Here is a 22,374-nt window from a genome sequence, read left to right as displayed (position 1 = left end):
CAAACCCACGGATCATAATATCAGACCAAGACCCCCAAAAAAAACAGTTTCTGCCAAACACATACTCGAGTTGCTGCTAAAGACTTTCACTCACTTCTTTAAAAGTTTGGTCTTTCATGGCTTGTCCGTGTATTCTACCTCCTCTAGTGTGTGCACACACAGCACATTGGAACTCCTGCCATTGGTTATATTTTCTAACACCAACTGCCTCTGCAATACTGTTACACATAAACACATCAACAGCGACTCAGGTATGACAAGAAAAGGTGTTGATAAATCTAAAATCATATTCCACATATTGAATATTCAGTTCAGCCTTGCAGTGAAGCAAACATCTTTTGCATACTGTGTGCAGGCCTCAAAAAGGTTTTGAAATATCTTTAATATTAATGTATTTAAAGGGTCTGGATTTTGTCCTAAAGGCTTTAACAGTTAGGTTAATAGGCCAGTGGTAAAGCCAGTGAATAGGGGAGCTTGAGCTTCAGTGTACAGACACATTTCAGCACATGTAGGTGAGATTAACCCTGCTGTAGCAGTGCTGCCGTGTCTCCAGATCTCAGTAGTTATTTGGGTGTTTGAAATTGTGTATAAACTGATAGAAATGATGGCACAAATAAGATCTAAGTTGTAATACACCAGAAAATCCAATTCAGATGTTACTGTAGATCAAACACAGGGAAAAATAAAGATGAGATTTGCAAGAGAACCACTTCAGCTTGCCTTAATGTCTTCCCGACACATCGAAGAAGACATACACCAGGACAGACAGACGGTCACTCCTGCACAGATGCCACATCAAACCACATCAACTCATTTGACAGTTTCCCCTGAGGTTATATTACAGAGCTGTGGCACATCAGCATATATTCTTCTGGGAAATAAACGTCTTCATACAGCTGTTGAATACGTTTAAACCCCTCCAGGACTCAAACTTGTTAGCATCAAACGCTCACCAGCACTCACCTGCAGATAAGATGGCAGTCACCTCCTCACTGCAGTTTTCTCCTTCTTCAGTTTCAGCTGAGTGCATGTGCTCAGTGACACCCTGCCTCACACCGAGTTACACACTTTCACACCTGGCAGAGTCCCAGAACGAGCAGTCTTTTACTATCGGGCACTTCACAGCTCTTCAGGCAGGGTTTTGGGGTGAAGTGTTATGTTCAGGCTCATTTCAACAGGAGCTGCAGGAGTGCGTAAAAATTCAATGTGTTTTTTTTAGCTTTTGCACACATTCAAACCCACAGAGTGTATGTTAGCGTATTATGAGTGAAGTGCATTGCATAAAAAGTGTGTGAATAGGTCACAAATGTGTACATGTAATGTTATAAAGCCTCTCGACTGACACTGGAGTTCACTTAAGGCCTGTGTTGAACCAACTGTAGAAGCCATTTGTTTTCAGTATCGTTTGTTTTAATCAGAATATCTCCATCCATCCATCCATCCATTATCTTCCGCTTATCCGGGTTGGGGTTACGGTGGCAGCAGGCTAAGCAAGGTGACCCAGGTGTCCCTCTCCCCAGCCACGTTTTCCAGCTCCTCCTGTGGGATCCCGAGGCGTTCCCAGGCCAGACGGGGGATATATAATCCCTCCAGTGAGCTCTGGGTCTGCCCCGGAAATCCTCCAAAGGGAGGCATCTTAATCAGATGCCCGAACCACCTCAACTGGCGCCTTTCGATGCAAAGGAGGAGCGGCTCTACTCCAAGCTCCCTCCGGATTCTTAGGCTGCGCCCAGCCACCCTACGGACAAACTGCACTGTGTGTTCTGACACCTTTTTTTCCACAACCAGCCTGAACTTTTTCAGCAGTTTGAGCTCCAGTAGCTCTTCCGTAGGATCGGACCACACGGGCCAGCCTTCGCTCCCCACACGCATCAATGAGCCTTGTCGCCGGGTGACCGGTTGTCCCACCTTGGACCACTTCTGGTAGGTCCTGACCGCTGCAGAAAGGAGCACCCCACAAGAGCTGCAGTTTTGGAGATGCTCTGACCCAGTCGTGTAACCTTGTCAAAGTCGCTCACATCTTCACCCTTGGCCGTTTTTACTGCTTCCAACACATCAACTTTGAGGACTTTCAATCTACCTTTGTTAAATATTGATATATTGCAACCTTTGATGTGCCGGGCACTAGATCATCAAAGTCCTGACTTATCCTCTGAGAACCATAAATGTTTTCATTACCTGTAGTGTCAATCCATCCAATAGATATTGAGTTATCTCTAGACCTAAGTGATCAACCAACTGACTGACCGACCAGCAGTACCATTCCTGTCGTCACAATGCTCGTGTAGCCAAGAATTAAGACTTCTAGCTTCTTCATTTCAAAAGATCTGTTTCTTAAAATCTGCGGTTTAAGCCACACTGGGTTTAAAATGTAGCTTTAATTGATGTATTTCTGTCTTTTGGCCTCTCCCAGCCTATGTACCTACAAACCATCAACCCACCACAGCCTGAAGCTCTTTTTTTAACCTTTAGCTTTCTGCCAGCTCCCAGGAATGCGTCAGCAACCCAGGTGTGAATCATGAATAGCTTGATACAGCCGCAATGTTTGCACTGTGGCGGTACAATGAAGTGGATGTAGAGAAACACAAGGAAACCAAGGTGCAGCAACCTTGACAGAGCTGCTGGCAAGCTGGCAATGCATCCGCCTTGACAAAAGGGTAAAAATAGACTTGAGGAAGTGGAAAATGGCAAGGACACGGTGGTCGGCATAATGACAGCAGTTATAATACAGTCCGCTTTGGAGAGTTTTTGAATGGAGACCTCATTCAGTGCCAGCTCTGTCACAGAAAGATACAGTTTAAATAGTGTCACTGTTGGAATTCATTTGGAGCATCATCGCGCGCCAAGTTTGAGGTTAAGCCGAGAGTGTGAGACTCGGCTGCCAAGTTTAAGATAGTGTCTGATCCTAAACGGTCATCTCTGCTGCCCATTTGTTAATCAAATGGTTCAGTTGTGTCAGTTTTAAAGTCGGTCTACAAAAAACTCCTCAGTTTGAAAGAATGATTGCCTAAATTTAGGATTAAATGTCATTAAAGTCCAACCTTTCCTCACCCTGAAACCAGGTATAACTTTATTTAATAATTAATTTTAGGTTGATATTGAAATATGTTGTCAGTCCGTCACCAAAGGGAACTTTGTTGTTTTACTTACAAAGCACTAAAGTGATGTAGATGAAGCTCAAAGCTTCACCGAGGGATTCTGATAAAGGCCTGTTTTAAATTTAGTAAGCTGATCAAAAGACAATGACGGGGAGGTTACTGGAATTCAAAATAAAAGCACACACACATTTTAGATCATTTTGAGCTGGTTCAACTCATATTCAAAGGTGTCCCTGCTGCCGTTAGAACTAAGGGTTAACTGAACCTAAGATGTGTTTTTAGTTCAAGGTTGTTTAATGAGTTTTAAAATTGAGGTAAGTTTATTAAACAAGTTCAATTAACTCAGGGTATTAAGTTTAATACGGGCCTGCATTAGATTTCCATTTCCAGTTTTCCATTTGCATTTCTCAGCTCTGAGAGTCATTTCTTCTTTACAGCTGTGGAGGCCGGAGCAAATTATTCACAAGGCTCGGTTCAAAGACAAAATGCAAGAGTGCTCCCAGTGTGCGTGTAGGACGAGGGCTACACTGCCTACCTACCTGAGCGTGACGGTAACCTCGCTGAACCGCCGTGGCTCGCCAAGAAGTGGTGTCCACACAAACTGACTTTACTTTTACACATGATTTAATATTACATTTCAGTTATATTTAGTGAAGAGGGATATCTGCAAACGGATACTGGAAGTGTAAATCTATGCAAGGAGCCTGCTCGTCCAACACTTTCTCACTACACCCGTCCATTATGACAGGTTGGTCAACGGCCCCATGCTTTGAAGATGTAGGAAGTTATTTATATGCAAAGCTCTGTTGTCAAATTAGCACTTAACAAGCATTTACAGGATTAGCTTGTGAAACGTTGGGTTTAGGTACCTCAATGACTTGGTATGATTTGGATAACATACTAACTTACCTAATTAGTCACATATTCAGTGTAAGTAATTTATGTACGTTAAAAAATGAAGTACTTGATAAATGTCCCATGTTTGTTTGACCCATCCATCGCCATGCATCGCCTCCCCAAGCAGAGTTTTACGTCTTTTCATACTACCTGACTTCAGCAGCAAATCAGAACAATAACACGGTGGTCGACGAGAGCAATTGTGCCGCAAAGGCCCAAACAGTTTTTCATCAGAAGAACTGCAGAAGGCTGCAAATTCAAAAACGCGCAAAAGTCCAAAACAAACGCAACGACAGAAACACGCTGCAAATGAAAACAATGTGCTGCAAAAGGCCGAAACAAATGCATTTAAAAAATTGGCAATGCAAATACAGAAACCGTGCAAAGTCAAAAACACACAAACCCAGAAAACACATGCAGAAGAAAAACACCGCCTGTCCAGTCGACAAGGAAGGAGGTTCGATCCCCAGCTCCTTGGGCAAGACACTGAACCCCAAATTGCTCCCGGAGGCATAACCAACGGTGTGTGAATGTGATGATTGACTGACTCTATATAGCAGCCTTTGCCATCAGTGTGTGAAAGTGTGTGTGAATGGGTGAATGCTACATGTAGCGTAAAAGCAGCTTTAAGTGGTCACAAGACTAGAAAAGCGCTATTTAAGTACACTGATTACAACATAAGTGCTCCAGGCCTGTAGGGGGCGCTATACAATGAAACTATAGGGGTACCTAAGGTGTTATATTTTGACACATTGGGCCTCTGCCCCAGCAGCCATGTGTGAGTCATGTCTGTGACGACCTGTCCAGATATAGACATGGAAACTGTTACATTGCTGCAGTGTGGTCAATATGATGATGTGGAGATGTGGGCTGTGCGGCTGCTCTGACCTGTGTCAGCCCCCGCATAGAAAAAGGCACTGCTTGTGTCGGTGGTGTAAGGGTGGGAACTGAATACTGACCTATTATAAGAATAAACAACCATGTCGTAATGTAAATTAATGACAAGACTCACAGTTTTCCTCGCTGGTTCTTTGGAGAGTTTTTGACTTTCACACAATAAGAAACTTAATTTTATAAGTTGAGTGAACTTTCAGTGACACGCTCGTTCAGCCCATAATTTAACGTACTGAAGTGGTCTGACAATATAAACCAGACATTTTAAATTGTAATGAATAAAATACAAGATTACTGGATTCCATTAAATTCATGTGTGGTGTTTTAGTGTGGCTGAAGAGTCGGGTTTATATGAAAATTAAATCTGGCTTGCGTCTCTTTTACTCTCCAGAATGACCGTACGCAAACTCAGCACTCAGGCCGAAGCAGAATTAGCGAGTTTAAATTATTTCCTCTTTTGTTGTTTGATCATTCCCAGCTCTCATGCGAGTTTTACATTGAGGCAAATTATAAACCGTCAGAGTGAGACGCTAATCAGTCGCATCACAAATCAGGCCCTGCGGTGGTGGCGGATTTGGAAGTGATAATTTATGAATGAAAAAAGCGAGCGGGACAAGAAAGGGAAATGAAGGCGAAAGCTGAAGCTCGCATTAGCTCAGCCAGAATTTTAAATTTTCCTCGCAGGCGAATCTGCATCTCAAATGAATTATTCTTTAACTAAACAGATGTTTTCAGCCTGCAGAGGCGGAGACGAACAGCTGGACATAGTAAAGAAAAGTTTGCTTCTTTCAGAGAAGAGTTTTCTCCTGGTGATTAGCCGTGTGTGACTACACATCCGTAAAGACAGTTTGTGCTACTCTGGCTCTGCAGACTGGTACAAACTGTGATGCAGAACTCCTCAACAATGTGGAGAATACAAATACACATGACAGACAAGAGTTAGTGACCAGATATTCTTTATTTGAGTGCACTTTGGTCTGCCCATTGCGGTGACTCAGCGCCTTATATTGATCAGTTACATTATCAGACTCCTGCAGATGATTCATGATCATTCTGGGTCAAAAACAGGTAATTCACTGCACTTAAATGCAGCTAGTAGCACCTTCAATCTAATCATCTGAGCTTTTTCTGAGCTAAATATCCCTGTGAAGAATTTTCCTAAAGTCCCTGGGATCAAAGAGGAGGCAGCTGCGAGGTAGCACCCAGCTTTTGCTGCCCTGCAGACAGTAGTCCAACTCTGCATAATGAAAGGCGGCCTCTGGGTCAATAACAGGGCAGTCTGCCAGAGAAATACGTCACCCACTGATTCCGAAGCAGAGAAACGAATCTCCAGCTAGTTAAGAGAGGCTGCTGGCTGTGTGAGGAAGGTGTCTGTAGACTTTTATACTGAGATTGTTCCTGCAAGCTTGTTAGAGGAGAGGGCGCTCCAGCAGAAGGACCTGCCCCTTCTTGTTTTCTTCAAACCGTTGAGGAAAAACAAAGTTATGCATCTTAAGAGTTTTTGTAAGATTTGCAAGATTACACTAGATTTATGAGCAGGTTTGGGAGGGTTACTTTAAAAATGTATTCCGATACAGTTACCAATTACCTGTTGAATCAAAACCAAGCATGTGGCTGACCGTGTCAGGTCAGTGTGCGCTTTTGTGGGCAATGTGTTACAAGGACTGTCCTCATGAGGCTGATGACAATGTGTTTGAAAGCAGGTGTGCGCTGCGGATGTAGCAGTGGAGGAGCAGCCCCGCCTATTCCCTGAACAAAGTATCCAGAGCCTTAAAGACAGAGAGTTGCGTCAGTGGAGGTCCAATATGCTCCATGATCCGTCATTGCGATGTCGCAACTCTCTCTCTCTACGGCTGTGAAAGTACTGTCACTCAGTCAGTCACATATAGACCCATGTGTAAAAAAAGTTAAATAAGTATGCCATTCACACTACTTCCCGGCCGCGGCCATCACCAGAGTCACAAGCTTTTTCTCAGTAGTAGAAGTAGACGACAGGTCAGCTAACGTTTTTAACTGGAATTCTGTGCAGCATTTTCACAGCCGGAAGACAGAACTTGCACTGTACTGCGATGTTGCTCCCATTTCCAGCCAGTGAAAGCATTTTTTTTCACCACAGTTGTCATGGAAACCATAGACGGTTGATGGCAACTTCGAGGAGTATGGAGGACTTTGAGGAGGATGTTGTGAGACTTGTGTATTGTGAAGTGTCTTAACGTGTGCGTGCAGGTGCACGGTATTATCAGAGACGGTCAGACGGACGGTTTAGTAATGAGACGCCAGATGTTACAGAGCGTCTTTGGTATCATGTCGTCTTCATTTTAAAATGTGTTTTAAAATTGTCACCCTGCTAGTAATCCTCATTTTTAATAAATGTATCTGTAATCTAATTACCTATTTTTTTCCCTGTAACCGAATGCAGTTGCCTTTTTTTTGTATCCTAATTACGCAACGCCGTTACTTTTATTCTGTTACTCCCCAAGCCTGTTTGTTCATATTATTATTTCATACTATTATTTATTCCGTTCATGGCCTGTACAATTTCAACATTCATACTCACAACACACCTGTATTTACATGTTCTATGAGCGAGAACGAGCAGGGAGAAGAAACATCTTATTCTGCCTGCCCCTTCCTTAAAACAAAATCAAACCGTAAACTTAGATGGTCTGTCTGTTACATTCACTTATTAACAACCAAAATTTGCAGTAACACTGACTTATGAGATAAAAGCACAATCTCAAGCTTGATCCAGATTATTAAAGATGACAAAAGGCCTTTAGATTCTCTCCCAGTTGTGTTTAAACTCAAAGGATGAAATAAACATCAACAGCAGAATGTCAGTGACATTTATTCTTTGATCGGTCTAAAATAGATTTAAGCCTTTGCTGTTACACAAAGAATTAATCTCAGAGAGAATTAAAACACTGGCGTTCTTTGTGTTCAGAGGAGGAATTAGAAAATAAGGAAACTGCAGTCCTCGCATAAATCCAATTGTGACTCGATGACAAATATCTCAAGATCTCCCCCATCCCTCTGCACCTACTGGTGTGTGATATTAGTCTGCATCTCCCTTTCACTCTCCTCCCCGGTGTAGCTGTGTGTAAGTGTGTGTGTGTGCTACCATTAGGCTCTCCAGTCTGTACTCAGCTGCCTTTTAATTGAATATCTGCACACAGCAGTGTAATGCAGCTCGGGAAGAGAGAGACGGGGGCAGCGAGAGAGAGGGAGGAGCTGGAGGAAGAAGAAGAAAAGGAGGAATTGAAAGAGAAAGAGAGGAGTGACGATTGTGAGACTGAAAGAGGGAGAGCGGAGGTTGTCAGGCCAACACCAGCTCTGTGTCTCGCTGTCACCTCAAGGCTCTGCGCTGTTCTATGCTGATGCACACAGTCTTCTTCGCCCTGGAGTAACATGTGGCTCCGTGTGTGTGTTTGTGTGCCAAGCTTACTTTAGAGTTTCTTCCTTCCTGTACGTCATCCATATGTACCTGCCTGATGTGACGTGTTTTTCCACATGCGTCACCTTGTGTTTGTGTATCTGTTCCTACCTGGCTGTGTTGTGTGGCATCCGTGAAACTCCGAGCCGTGTTGCGCACCATAGACGCACTGCAGCACTCCCACAAGTGGTTCCAATACGTATACGTGTGTAGGAGGATGTGACAAAGCAGGCAATATGTTCATGTTGTCGTGCAGGTTTAAAATATGTCAGTGCTCAGAGATTCTGTGTGTGTGTGTGTGTGTGTGTGTGTGTGTGTGTGTTTAGGAAATATGAAATCCAATGTTTGCTCTTCACACCTCGGGATGAAAATTCTTTGCACGTTTTCTTGGAGAAACGAACTTCAGTGTCACACTTTAAATCTGACTGTGTGGTTGATGTCATGTGATCGGATGAGATGCATCGCTCCTGTCTGCCATCTGTTTGTCAAGTCCAGCCTAATTTATTGATCTAGCACATTCTGTACGACAGGTGTGGATGGAAAAAAATAAAAAGGGCAAAGATCATACGTGACAAAAACATGAAATGAATTAAACATAGGTTTTACATATACAAAATCGTGACACAAGACTAAATAAGGAGGAATTATGATTAAAAGGGAATCAGATAAGGAAATAATATAATTAAATAAGAGAGAATATAACAATTCAAAAAGGTGTTAAAAAAATAACACCTGTTTACCACACACTTTATACCTAGCTAAAAGCCTGCTTTAAAATGAAGACGCTGTTACAGCAGACCTCATTTCATGTGTTGAATTGCAGAGAGAAGGCACCACAAGCTGACTCAGATCTAGAGTAAGGGTCTCCTCACAGAGCCTTAAATATATTCTAAGGGTTCTGTCCAATGTTTAGACAGTGAGTATATAAAAAGTCAACATCTTAACATCTTGCAGTGTTGGTATAATTCCACAAAAAAACACACACAGCCAAGGATACATCAAGGATGACTTTACAACCAGCAACACACAGGAAGTCTTTAAGTTTATTGTACTGTATAAGCAGTATCATCCAAGCTACATGTTAGTGTGTCTGATCTGTTATTCTGCAAATAGACTGTGTTAAACAAATGGACATTGTTTTTATGGGGGGGGCTGCTATTTTGAATATCTGAGTTCTATTATTGTAGTAGAGTAAAATGTGGAATATAAGACGGCGTCTGTTTTTGAGGGTATTCCAGAGGGAAAAAAAGTATTTATTAATAAAAATGTGTAAACAAGTTATTTCAACACTATTTCAAAATATTTTCATTTGAAACAAATTCAAAACACAAATTACAGCCTACTATCTGTTTTCACCATGTCGAGTTTGTAATCCTGCTACAGGCGCGGTAGTTGAGCTCAGCCAACGGTAACATTGATTGTTGTGAGGATTATGTTGCTGCATGTCCGTAACGAAGCTTTAGCTAGATTATAGCACCATCGTCTGGGTTAAATACCGTAACACAGTAAAATACAGATCTCTGCATTTTATACCGGTATATTGGTCGCACCGGTGTACAGGACACAGCCCACTTTATAGATGGAGAAAAATGTATTGAAAGTGCGTCTTATACACCGAATTTTACGGTAAGTATTGGCCGTCGCCATCTTGTTTTTCTGGAACCAGAAGTGACCATTGCTACGTCTCTGTGACGCCTCTGAGATGTCACTCTGGTAGCGACATGTCTATCACAGGTAGACACACCTAAAAGCATAACCTGCTTTATCGACTATTTTACTATAAATGGAACCAAACTTTACAAAATCAACGTCATGCTGTATTGAAGAAGACTTGAAACTTGAAACCATAAACTCACTAGGAAAATGTTTACTGATTTAATAAATCAGGGTTACTTTCTCTGGTTCATACAATCTGACTTCTCCTTGAAGCGGATTCGCTCCCTGCTGGCCATTAAATAAAAACACAGGTTTCAGGTAACCTCAGATTGGCTTCACGTTTAAAACAATAAAAGCTGGGGCGCTGGTTCAGCTCAACTGGTAGAGCAGGAACCCCATGTACAGAGGCCACAGTCCTCAATGCACAGATCGCAGGTTCTTCTCCTGCATGTCATCCCCCACTCTCCACTCCCCACATTTCCTGTCTCTCCTTAGCTGTCCTATCCAACAAAGGCAAAAGCCAAAAAAAACCCAACAAAACAAAAGCCTTGTGTCTACCCAGCCGTCCATGTCAGTGTAGAATTACATCACTTCTTGAGGAGATCTTTCTCTCCATGACAACTTTGGAAGATTGCTTCCCACAAGGACGTACCTGAGGATCGACCTGGCATTGTTGGATTTCATAGCCACCTCCTCCATCCTTCCGCATCCTCTGGCACAGCCGTGGTTGGCGAGGCATTGATGATTCACAAGTGACTTTGCAATAACTGGAAAGCAGAAAACAAGAGCTGCAGAGCTGTGTTTGTGTGGGTGGTCAGTGCACCATTGGCAGGTGGCAGTATTTTAAAGGTTAAAAATGTGGGCTTTTTATTTGGAAATGCTCTGATTTGAATCTGCAAAATGGCAGTGGAAAAATATGAGATTGAGCTCTAAATAATGAAAAACAGTGACTATTGTTGACGTGATCCTGAGGATATTTAAAACTGGTCCAGAGCTGCAGACACTTGGAGCAGTGGGCCGATGGAAAGAGGAAAGAAAGTGAATCAAATCAATCATTACTTTGTTACCATTAGTATCAGTGATACTGATCACCAATGAGTTCTTAACCTTCAACGTCTTTACCGAATCATCTCACGTCAACGACCCTGTCAAATCCTCCAATTCAGCTCGTCTCATTCTTTCCATTTTGTATTCAAGGTTGGAGTCACTATTTAAAACATTACACTGATTACTAATGTCAAACGTAATAGGCAATTAAATGGAAACTGCAATTCATTAAATCTCATATTCAATTTATCTAACCGGCTTTTTAATCCTTTTAAGCACCGATATTCTGAATGAGTTTCTTTTAGTAGCTCTGTGAAGCCGAGGGCTGACGTCAGCGTGCCAACATGCTCAAAATGACATGCTGATATGAAGCAGGTTTTGTGCTATAATGTTAGCATGCTAATATACCCAATTTTATTATAAGTATTGGCCGTCACAATCTTGGAACCAGAAGTGACCATATTTGGATGACTGTTATGCATTGCTACGTCTCATCCTGTTTGCGATGTCACCGCGGTAGCAATATATGGGAATAGCTGTTGGGAGTTCTCTTTAGTTTGCATGTTTAGGGAGAGCTGCCTCCTGAAAATCAATGACTTGAGTATTCGATGAAAAACACCTGGAGCAGAAACACATTTCGTCAGTCGAATCTCTTCACTTTTGGTTTATCCAGCAGTGTCCAAGTTCCAGGGAAATGTTGGTGCAACAGCCTGTAAACCTAACGGAGTCATAAAATGACCTTTCAGTGTTATCCGTTCTCAGGGTTTATACTGTGCACCGAATTATCCACAGAGCTTTCCTTCCCTCCTAAACCAACAGACCTGTAATTATAACTGGTAAAAACACTGAATTAGCCCCAGTAAACGGTCATAAATCCAAGTATTGGAAAAATAAAGGTTTTCACCTGATAATGGTGCTGGACGAATGTCAGGAGATTTCATCCAAAACCACAAATGTCAACCTCATGATGGCACTAGAGGAAAAGTCAAGGGCCCCTCAGTTATTAGGAAACATTATCTGGCAAATTTCAAATGTCAGAACAATGTTTTTGTGCCAGTCCATCCAGTAGATGTTGAAATATTTCACTGGAAACTTAAAAAGTGTTTGCTGCTTATGGAGCCAAGAGAAATGAAGTTATGGATATCAGATTTATAGCAAGGGAATTCAACAGCTGAAATCTCTTCTTTCAGTAAAAGCCAAAAATATCAACCTGCTCGTGGTGCTGGAGGTACCAAAGTTATCACACTTCATCCTCTGGGAACCATGAATATCTGGGCCAGATTTTATGGCTACCTATTTGGCAGTGGTTGGGATATCCATCCCTGCCCACAGACCAGCATTGCCATACCATTGCCAATTCTTGAGCTAGAGGCATAGACAAGCTCCAACAATAGGTTATAATGCAATACAATATGACACGATACGACATGACATGATGCGTTACGACATGACACGATACAATACGACACAACATAACACAATATGACATGACACGATACAATACTACATGACACGGTACAATACAATACGACATGATATGATACGACATGACACGATGCCACATGACACGATACAATTAGATACGACATGACACAATAAGACATGAAACGATACAATACAATATGACATGACACGATACGATGTGATACGACATGACATGATTTGATGCAATATGATAAACTTTATTGTCCCCTTAGGGACCGCATACATTTAGGTGCGAACAGAGAAGCACATACCAGTGACAATCAAAATCAATATATATTACACATTACCTATTTTGCACATGTTCCACATAATACACAACAGTCATAAGTGAAAGACATAAGAACGCCATGAAGCTGTTGCACAACCCTTACAGCCTCAAGAAACATTAAGCACCTTGCATTGGATTGACATTAAAGTTTAGGTTCCTCTGGAGAAAGTCCCTGTAGAAACAGCTACAAGAATTGCCTTGACTCTCGTGTGTTGAAGTTTGGGCAGCTATGATGGATCGCACGATGAAAACACTGTCTCAATTTGTTTATTCGCCCAAAGCTGTTTCTGACCTTTGGTTCTGATCTTCACATTTTTACAACAAAGTCATTTGAAGTAAAAAATGATCCAAGTCTGTTGCTGCCTGATTGATCGGAGCATCCCCACCGGCCAGAGAAAAGTTAGAATGAAGAATAATACACACCATGCTCACACGCCAGCTCATCCTCCACACCACTCATCCCGCCTTGGCATTAAGCCCGGCCAGGTGGCAGTGTGCACATGTCTACTTCTGTCCTCCTTGTTCAACCATCCATCATCCCGTCACAGAAAACAAGACTTTTCTCTGTGGCACTTCTTACAATGCAACACCCGGGCCCCCCTCCCGTCTTTCCATTTTCTCCTGCAGCTCTTCAGGGGTCCGGCTGTCACAGTGTGTTTCCTGATACAACTCCTCTGGTTCCTTCCTCTGCTGTCAGCCAGACCCTCCCGTTATCTGTCCGTCGGAAACACGGAGGCTGACACAAGCTGGTGTCGCCTCTGCAAGTGGTTCCACTGGAGTTAGCGCTGTTGGCAGCTTGGTCAAGTTTGGACAGACAGGGAGGAGGTGGGGGAAGTCTGGTAGACATATCGGTGTGAGATCACTTCCATTACACGTCATATGACCTGTGATGGAAGCGAGTTCCCTGGAGTTGGGATCTGCGCTGTTAGAAGTTGGCTAATGCGGTTTGACAGAGCATGTCTGAACTAATTACAGCATTTATTATGATAAATGTCTTTTCTCTTGTGAAATAAAGAGTAATTGCAGCAATTGTTTTTTTCTTCAAGTTAAAAAAAAGCAGTCTTAAAAGGGAAAATGAGAATCAGTCAGCCACAAAACAGTCGTTAATGTGTGCTTTAACCTTGCATCAGGGAGTCAGGACAACGGTAAGCATGTGTTTGAGAGCAAACAGAGCCACAAAAGAGCAAGAGCCTCAGAAATACAAAGACAACACTACTTTTATTGAACTTTAATTTAAAGATACAAAAGAGCCCGTGGTGAAATCCAACTAATTTCCCAGCAGGATTTTTAAAGATTTCCACTGCTCTGAAATTTTGATGGAAAGAAGCGAACACCCTGCACCTGAAACGCATACCAAAGAACCAATTTAACAAGATATTAAACCTTTGAACAGAGTCATCATGTTACACTTGATGGAGTTTGAGTGGAGGGTCAGGTTCAGCAGAGCTCATGTGGTTGCACAGCAGGAGAGGCCGAGATTGTAAGTATTCTTACCTCTGAATATTCCCATGCAAGTTATTCTTTTAATGATATTCATGGAGTCTGAAGTTTAACAATTTCATTTTACAATAGTATACACTCCTCAAATTTGTTTTAGGAATTTATAGTCAGCCAATGGCAAATGATTCTAAATACTTTAACAGCCATCATTGATAAGGGAAAAGTCAGTCAGGTGTGTAAATCAGAGGTCCAGTAATGTCATTGAAAATGGCTTATTGCAAATTAGAACAAAACACGGCGCCTGTGTAAGTCTTCAGCTCAGTGGCTGCATATGTCTTTGGAGTCTTCCAACTAATGTCCGTAAAGGAGAAGATTTTGTGAATAAAAGACTCCCCTCATGCTCAGAGTAAGATAACAGGACTGATACTCTCATTTCGGTGCGGTAAGTTTAATTCTAGAGCGAGCTGTTGGTTAGCTTACCTTGCAGACTAGCGACAAGGGGGAAGATTGTTAAGCTGTCCAAAGTTAGCTCACTAATTAAGGCATAACTTTTGTACAAATGTAATCTCAAAAAGACAAGGTGTAAAAATGACAGGTAGAGGTTTTATGGATGTAAATTTGTAGGACTACTTCTCTCTGGGTGAAGTGACCTCTAGGCAAGTAGCTGAGACCGTATGAAGTGACTGAAGAAATAGTTCCACACCTAAGTCCTCGGAAAAAAAAATGTTTTGTTGTTTTCCCACTAGGGATGGGTCATGAATTTTGAATATTTGAAAAGTCATTTATTTATATAAAAAAGGAAAAGTTCAAGCAACTCTTATCTCATCTTAAAAATATATTGTTCTTTTGTTTTACCGGCACCTAGTAATGCGATACTACCGCCAGATGGGGGCCGTATCGCATCTGAAAGCTGTTTGCTAACTGCCATTAAATTAAAAGCATTGGTGCCAGGTGCCGGTAAAACAGGTGTGGTGCTGTGAGATTCACAACCGGGGAAATGCAAAGACTTCTGCAGCCGTCCAAGAGTTCTGTGTGGAATAGTAGCGAATAATAGTTGAATATCGAGTTGTATTTTTGCATGAAATGCCCATCCCTATTTCACACTCGGTATTTAGATTGTAATAAATGAAGTAATTATCATTAATTTTTCGGTCTGCCTCTGGAGGTTCTGGTTGCTACATTTTATTATCTTTGGAATGAGCCAGGCTAGCAGTTTCCCCCTGTTTCCAGTCTTTGTGCTAAGCTAAGCTTACCGGCTAGCTGTATCTTCATTCTTACTGTTCAGACAATCATTTTCTCATCTAACTTTGCAAGAGAGTTTTGATTTCCCAGAAAGTGTTTTTATGTATACAGTGTTAGGCCTTTAGCTTTTCATCTAAGAAGCAGATATTTTAGCAGAATTACTCATCATTGATACTGATGATTCATCCCCATGTAAGCCTCAGAAGGGCTCCAACTGTCACCTCACATTGTGTATCGGCAAAAAATGAAGGAACTTTTATTTCCAGAATCCTCAAACCGTAATAACCTCTTCCACTTCCCTTCCCTCCGCCTTGCTTAAGAACACTTCAGCAGCGCGGTTGTTGATCTACAAGCCTCCTGCAGCGTCTTAGCGTGCACACATAGCAACACAACATGATATGATTCATGCTGACGGCACAGGCCGACTGCACGGCTTGCTTACATATGGATTACATGAGTATGATTTTGTGCACGTACTGGAAAGCTATAAGCTTCCAAATTAAATGTTGGTTTTAAGCAGATTGCAGACGTAGCAGCTAGAAAGGAGCGTGTGAAGAAAGCTGCAGAGACTAACGTAGCAAAAGAAGAAGAAGAAACGACAGAGGGAACAGGCAGGGGAGAGGAAAAGATTACTACCATAGTGCATCAGGCTTAGCTTCACATCCTTAATGGTAACCATGGAAATAATTATAGAGCAGACAGACAGGCTGTGTTAGAAAGAGAGAGAGGGAGTGGAAAAGACAACAGGAGAGGAGGAGAGAAAGAAACTGTGGGGGGTAAAGTAGCTGAAATGTTTGTTGGAATCCCTAAAGCCGGTCTCTGCAGCCTCTGATGATTGGGAGCTTTTTGAAGGTGGCACGAGCAGGAAGTGTTGGAGGTTAAACCCAAATAAAGTCTGTTTAAACACATTCTCGGCTTAGCTGCGGGGCAGACTTTGTCATCTTCATCAGCCAGATGTAGATCTCTATTCTTTGATATGAACCTACGGTGGTCACTGGGTGTAAAAAGCATGAATGACGAGCGCGTAGGTCGTTATCTCTCTCCACCTTTAAACCACATGCAGCATCAAAGAGACAGTGGTGCGGCGTTTAAAGCACCAGTACAGTGTCATAACACACAGATGGTTAAAAAAGTTGCTTCAAAACCCACAGTTGTCATGGAAACTGATCTAAGATACCCTTTACCCCTCTGGAAGTGCTGATTGCTTATCATTGCTGAAAGCCCAATCAATGCTGATGTCCTCAAGACTGAAATTAAAAGGTACTTTATGTCGCTTGTTTCACTTCAACTCTCAGACACGGTCTGCGCTGAGGTGTGGATTCAACGTTGGCTCCATTTACATAATTGAATCTATTGCCTGGCTGGTTATTATATGGATTTCTGAGCAGTATCTATGTATTTCTATGGAGAGGCATGCAAGCTCATGGGAAATTAACCAGGGTCGTGCGAGGCTTGAGTATAAAATTATCATTCTTGATTTTGATCGGTCATGATTTCCCTGTGCGTGTGTGTGTGTGTTTAACAGTATGCACAGGCAGGTGGTACTCTCGGGGCTTTGTGGACGTACAGTATATTGTGTGAGTAATAACATGCTTGCATGCTTCCCACACATTTGCCCCTGGCTCTGAACTTCACACTGTGCTGTGTGCACACTCCAGAAGAAGGAGAAAGGAAAAAAAGAACAGGGTTAGAGGAAAAGGGGGGAAAAGGAGGAGAGGAATAAATCGATAGAGGATAAGTGATGAGGGCTACTTGCAGGGCTTAAAACCTCTCCAGGTCCCAGTGGGGATCCAGTCAGCCCCACCCCTTTTAAACATTTCTCTCTTCCACTTTCTCTCTCTATTTCTCTCTCTTACACACTACTGGAACCAGAGAGGGAGCGAGGGAGAGAGAGAGAGAGAGAGATTGAAGCGCAGGGCATCAGTGCACTGCTGCTCCCTCTCCAAACTGTACTGCTGTCCACCTGTGCAGGATTATCTGCGTCCAGGCAGCAGACAGGAGACGCTACACCGTCCATCGCTTGCCAGGCGGATTACTTGAGGATGAACCGCCGTTTGTTGGGAAGAAAGACGAGGGACTAAGTTACCATCATCGCCTCGTTTTTTTTCTTCGTCTTGTGCTGCCTGTCAGCTGCTGGCACGCGCTCAGTTTTCAGGCATTGCAGTTTTTAGACTACTTTATGCTGTGGCTTGTTTCTTGGCCACTCCACTTCGTTTTTTCTCTCTTCCCACAGCGCTCTGTGGTTTTTGGTGCTTGTCCACAGAAATCCGCCTGCATTGGAAATTAAAGCTTCCGTTTTGATTCCTCCTGTTCGCTCACTGGCTGCCCCGCTGGAGGAGTCCGTTCAGGACGGAAAGGCGCAGCAGGGAGCGGAGCGCAGCGAGTCTTCTCCGCCTGTACATTGGCGCACATGCGGAGAGGCGGACCTATTGCGCACCGAAACGCTCATTCACGCACACATGGCGCGGATACGCACGCTCACATGCACGTGCACATACACGGATGCACATCCAATCACGCAGCTTTTTTCCCTCTGCGTGTAGCTTTTGATTACGCCGGTTTTCTCCTGAGTCCAAAGTAGAGACGCGTCTACCTTTCACCCATCCATCCTTGGCAAGTTCATTTCTGACATGCACAAGGCGGACACCCACTAAGGAAAGCATCGCAGAAACATTCCCATCTAAAAGATGAGAGAAATTGGCCTCAGCGGATCTTCCGTCGGTCACCGGAATTGCGAGTGCAGGGTCGGGGCGGAGGGCAGCGGGGAGAGAGGACAGGGAGAGGCCGGGGAGGAGGAGCTCTCAGCCGGACTGCCCGCCGCGGAACAGCCGCTGCTGCCGGTGCTGAAGAAGCAGGCTGCTGCTGCCGGGGGGAGGCGGGGGGAGGATGAACAGTGCCTCAGTGTGAAATTATAACACTCAGCTGGCTTTGGGAGTGTTTGTTTTTACGTCGTTTTACCTCTCACTAATTAGTCCGAAGATGCGAGATAACGAACAGTGGCCTACTTAATAACTGTCACCCTGTACTCTTATCAACGTGGCACTTTTGGGTCACCTGAAAGGTAAATTCAGCACAAGTAAAGGCCTGCAGTTGCGAATTTACCTGAGCAGCACCCTTTGGAAGGACATCCTCCCACTTAAAGGCCACTTTACACCACTTTAACCTTGTGTGATGGTTCCTGTTTCTTCATAGCTTGTAGTTGATAAATCAGAGAGAATAATCCTAACAATAATCCTGTAATCTTTCTAGTGTGTCTGTGGAGCTCCGTAGTGAGTTTATGGTCACCATATTGCACTTGATGGTACTTTTTATGTCTTAAATATTACTAGGCTAAAATATTTCTTTAGAGTATTACATATAGTTTATAGTTTTCTGTGATATTTCTATAGAATTGTACTTTAGATGTATTAAGGACCACTTTTCTATCTCTACCTTAAAACTCACTTACTCTAATATATATATATATATATCCAGATAGCTTGAAGGAGCCCTGTTTCCAGGTGCCTTGATAGTGGAGGCTGGCGATTCATCATTTATTCATATACCTATTTGTCTATGAAATATTTAAAGGTCACAGATTGATTTCGGGCCATCATTCATTTGCACATGGAAGTGTTTTGCAGTATTGGGCTTATGTAGTGGAATTGATTTCCCTGGCTTTGCGTTAGTAAGAGTCCTTTTGATTGCTGTTTTTTTTTCTAGGCTAATTTCAGCGCCGACTATCTGAGCAATACTTTTCTGCCTGGAACTTGAACACGGCCTTATAAACCCTCCAGAGGACGGTCACCTGCCTGTCAGACAGTCAGACAAACACGTGTGTGTCATGACACTTGTTGGCAGGTGCCGTTTGCAGATACACCAACACGCTCAGTTATTTATAGACGTTCGTATCACTGTGTGCTTTTGGAGTATCGATTCGGAACAGGAGCCGATGCTCGCTGGAATGTAACACAAACTACGGAGCTGCTGCAGTTTCAGACACAGAGACTCAGTGGAATACAGGCTGCTGAAGTCAGTGAATGCATCGCCAGTATTAGCTGAAATCAGCTTTCTGTGGGGTCACAAAGACTGCTAACCCGGAGACACTGTCTCTAGAAGTCGGGACACAAAGCACAACAAGCCCCACCTGATATAGGTAGGACATACTCGTCTTCTTGTCTGTTTTTTCCCCCTTAATCCATATATATATGTGAGTCCAACTTCTTCTATCATAAAGGCAAACAATGTGTGCATTATGTTGTTTTCATACACGTCACAATGTCCTTAAAAAGTGCAGTTTTAAAACAAGATTGAAACAACCTTTTATTCCAGGGGTCATGTTTTCTGAGTGGGCGTATTCATTTTGTAAACTCGTCCTTACTTAAAAAGCAGCCTCAAAGTAAACGCAGTGTGTTAATGTGCTGCTAATCCTCACCTCGTTTGCACCCATCTCTTGTTCGATGACATCACTTTTTCTCTGTGTGTTTCACCAAGCTCATGAGCACAAATAGTGCACCGCTCCCATCTGCTGTTTCATCACATGCGATGTAACAATCAAGCAGAAAGCCATTTGTCTGTGCCGCTCCTCTAATGCTGGACAGCTCAGTAGATTTTTCTGAGGATCTTTTGAAAGATCAATAAAATGCTTCATGTACAGTACAGTGCGCCATGGCAGTGTTCTCCCAGTGAATCAGATCAGACTGTACTCTCCTCTTTTTGCTCTTGAAATATCAAAAAATTCCCAATGTGAAGCACGAGCTCCATCCAAAATTAGACCCGTCTTTTCTTTGCGTTGAAGCTGCACCAGGTGCATCTGCAGGGAGGCAAAGAGACACTCCTCTGCCTTCACTTCCCGCTGAGGCAAATAAAATCTGCAGGCGTTTGATTGACACTTCAGAATGAAGCTCCCCTGCTTAAAAGTTTACCTCAGACACCCGAGGCACAACGTTAACGTCACAAGCACCAGCAGGGAAATGGCACTATCAATATTACCCAGATTCTGACATTATCCGACTAATTTCTCTTAACCCAGCACGACAACTTACTTCTTTCTGCTTCACGCTAAATGTCATCATATGAAAATCTGCCTTTGACAGTTTTAGCATCAAACAAATGCAGGAGAAGAACTTGTTTTCTACTCGTGGCTTGTGGTTTTGAAACATAAAAGCCACTTTGCCAGGCGGATCAGCTCTGAGAAAACAAAGGATGGTCCAGAATCCTGGTTTCATTCCAACTTGGCTCCTTCTGCTCATGTCGAGTGGAGAAACTTGTGATCAGCAGTCAAAATGTATCAGGATCCGACTGTTGGCTGGAGCCTCTTTCTCACTGTGTTTGTAATTATTTGTCATTTTGTAGCTACAGTTACTGATAATCCAAAGCACCATCATTTAGCTGTACAGTAGCTGTGGTATATTTTGCACTTTCAGCTGTTGTGTAACGTTCACACTCGAGATCGTTTGACTTCTTTATGTAACAGTTTATGTCTATTTTAGAGCCGGCTTCTCGGGTTTTGCAGCCAAGGTTTGCAGGGTATTTTATATGTTTTTCTGCCTTGCTGAAATGATCAGTTGCTTGACAGAAAGTTAATCATAATCAGCGCTTGATTTAGCATTTAAAGCGGTGCTTAGGTTTGCACTTCTGCAAAGCTGCAGGGGCCTGTTGGAGACTGTTTTTAAGATTGGTTAAAATTAAAGCAGCAGAGGCAGAAATCTTGGCTTTTACTCCTTATAGGGACAGAACACAATGTGTCATTCTCACACGCCATGCCTGCTGGAGGAGTAAGAAATTGTGGCTGCTACACACAGGAGCTAACAAAATGCCTGCTAGCTTAAAATATCTAATTTCAGGATGGCCAAAAATTATTACCGTGCCACATGTCTCCAAGACAAGAGGAGAAAAACTCCTCCGCCTTACTTGGCTTTTTTTGGAGAAATGATTCCACTAAATAGCCAGACATGAAATACTCTGATATGTTAACTGGAAGCTGGAAGGTTCCTGGTTCAGACGTAGTGGGCCTTTCAGTGTGGAGTTTGCATGTTCTCCCAGTGAATGCGTGGGTACTCCGGCTTCCTCCCACAGTCCAAAGACATGCTCGTTAGGTCCATCGGTGACTCCAAAGGCGGGATTTTTACGCCTCTGTTATGTTCTGTCTTCTATGTAAAACGCACAGAGGCAGAATGGTGGGGTGAAGTCATTCCGCCTCTGAGACGGCATCGGAGGTAGTAACAGAGACAAACGGTGTCTGTGTAAAAAGCGGAGCCGGCAGGGCGAAGCAGCGCTGTGTGTGTGTATTTGAAGCACACGCTGTTTGTTTACACCTCGTGCACGTTTTGCTTCCGCAACGCCAGAATGCTGTGTAAAAACACACACTGGCGCGGCTTTACGCGGGCGTTGCCTGGTCCAATGTAAAATGGCAAAGGCTGCACGACGGCGGAGCTTCGTTACGGCGCTGAGGCGGAACCGCAGTGTAAAAAGGGCTTATGTGTCAGCCCTGTGATTGACTGGTGATCAGTCCAGGGTGTAACCCCGCCTCTCGCCCAATGACAGCTGGGATAGGCTCCAGCCCCCCCGCGACCCTGAACAGGATAAGCGGTATAGATAATGGACGGATGGATGTACAAATGGAGCGAAACCTGCGAGATAGTTCAAGGCAGGCAACTTAAGCTGCACTGATTTCCCACTTGACATGCGTCACTCTCCACAATCACCTGACAAACACTTCCTCCCAGTGTGGCGTCTATTTAACCTGCAAGATTTCCGGTCTCTCCATCTGCTCCGTCATTGCCACCGCTGCCACCACTGCGCTCATACTTTCAGCCCTGACACCACCCCAGCATCCACCTGCAGGCTCCGGCTAGAGGAAGTTTAAGATAACATCTCATCACTCCTCAAATTTCAGCATGTAACATAAATCTGTAGTGATGAGGCGAATCGGA

The 22,374-nt window shown here is 43.3% G+C and overlaps 1 protein-coding gene across 11 annotated transcripts in view; it reads left to right on the top strand.

Moving 5' to 3' along the window:
* The window catches only part of syngap1b (synaptic Ras GTPase activating protein 1b), a 188,236-nt gene that overhangs the window by 93,411 nt on the left and 72,451 nt on the right, over positions 1-22,374 (top strand). Inside the window, exon 1 of one of the 11 annotated variants that reach the window (XM_069656054.1) lies at positions 18,875-19,595. The exons of the other annotated variants lie outside the window; for them this stretch is intronic. The gene's annotated coding sequence lies outside the window, so the exon portion shown is untranslated. Of the gene's footprint in view, positions 1-18,874; positions 19,596-22,374 lie in introns of those variants that run through there. 11 annotated transcript variants of the gene reach the window in all.

The sequence above is a fragment of the Semicossyphus pulcher genome, unplaced genomic scaffold (assembly GCF_022749685.1).
Source record: "Semicossyphus pulcher isolate SPU_LCO1_2020_fin unplaced genomic scaffold, fSemPul1.0.p SCAF_9, whole genome shotgun sequence".
NCBI lineage: Eukaryota > Metazoa > Chordata > Actinopteri > Labriformes > Labridae > Semicossyphus > Semicossyphus pulcher.
Note: the sequence above shows the minus strand (reverse complement) of the source record. Positions and strands in the feature narration are given on the sequence as shown.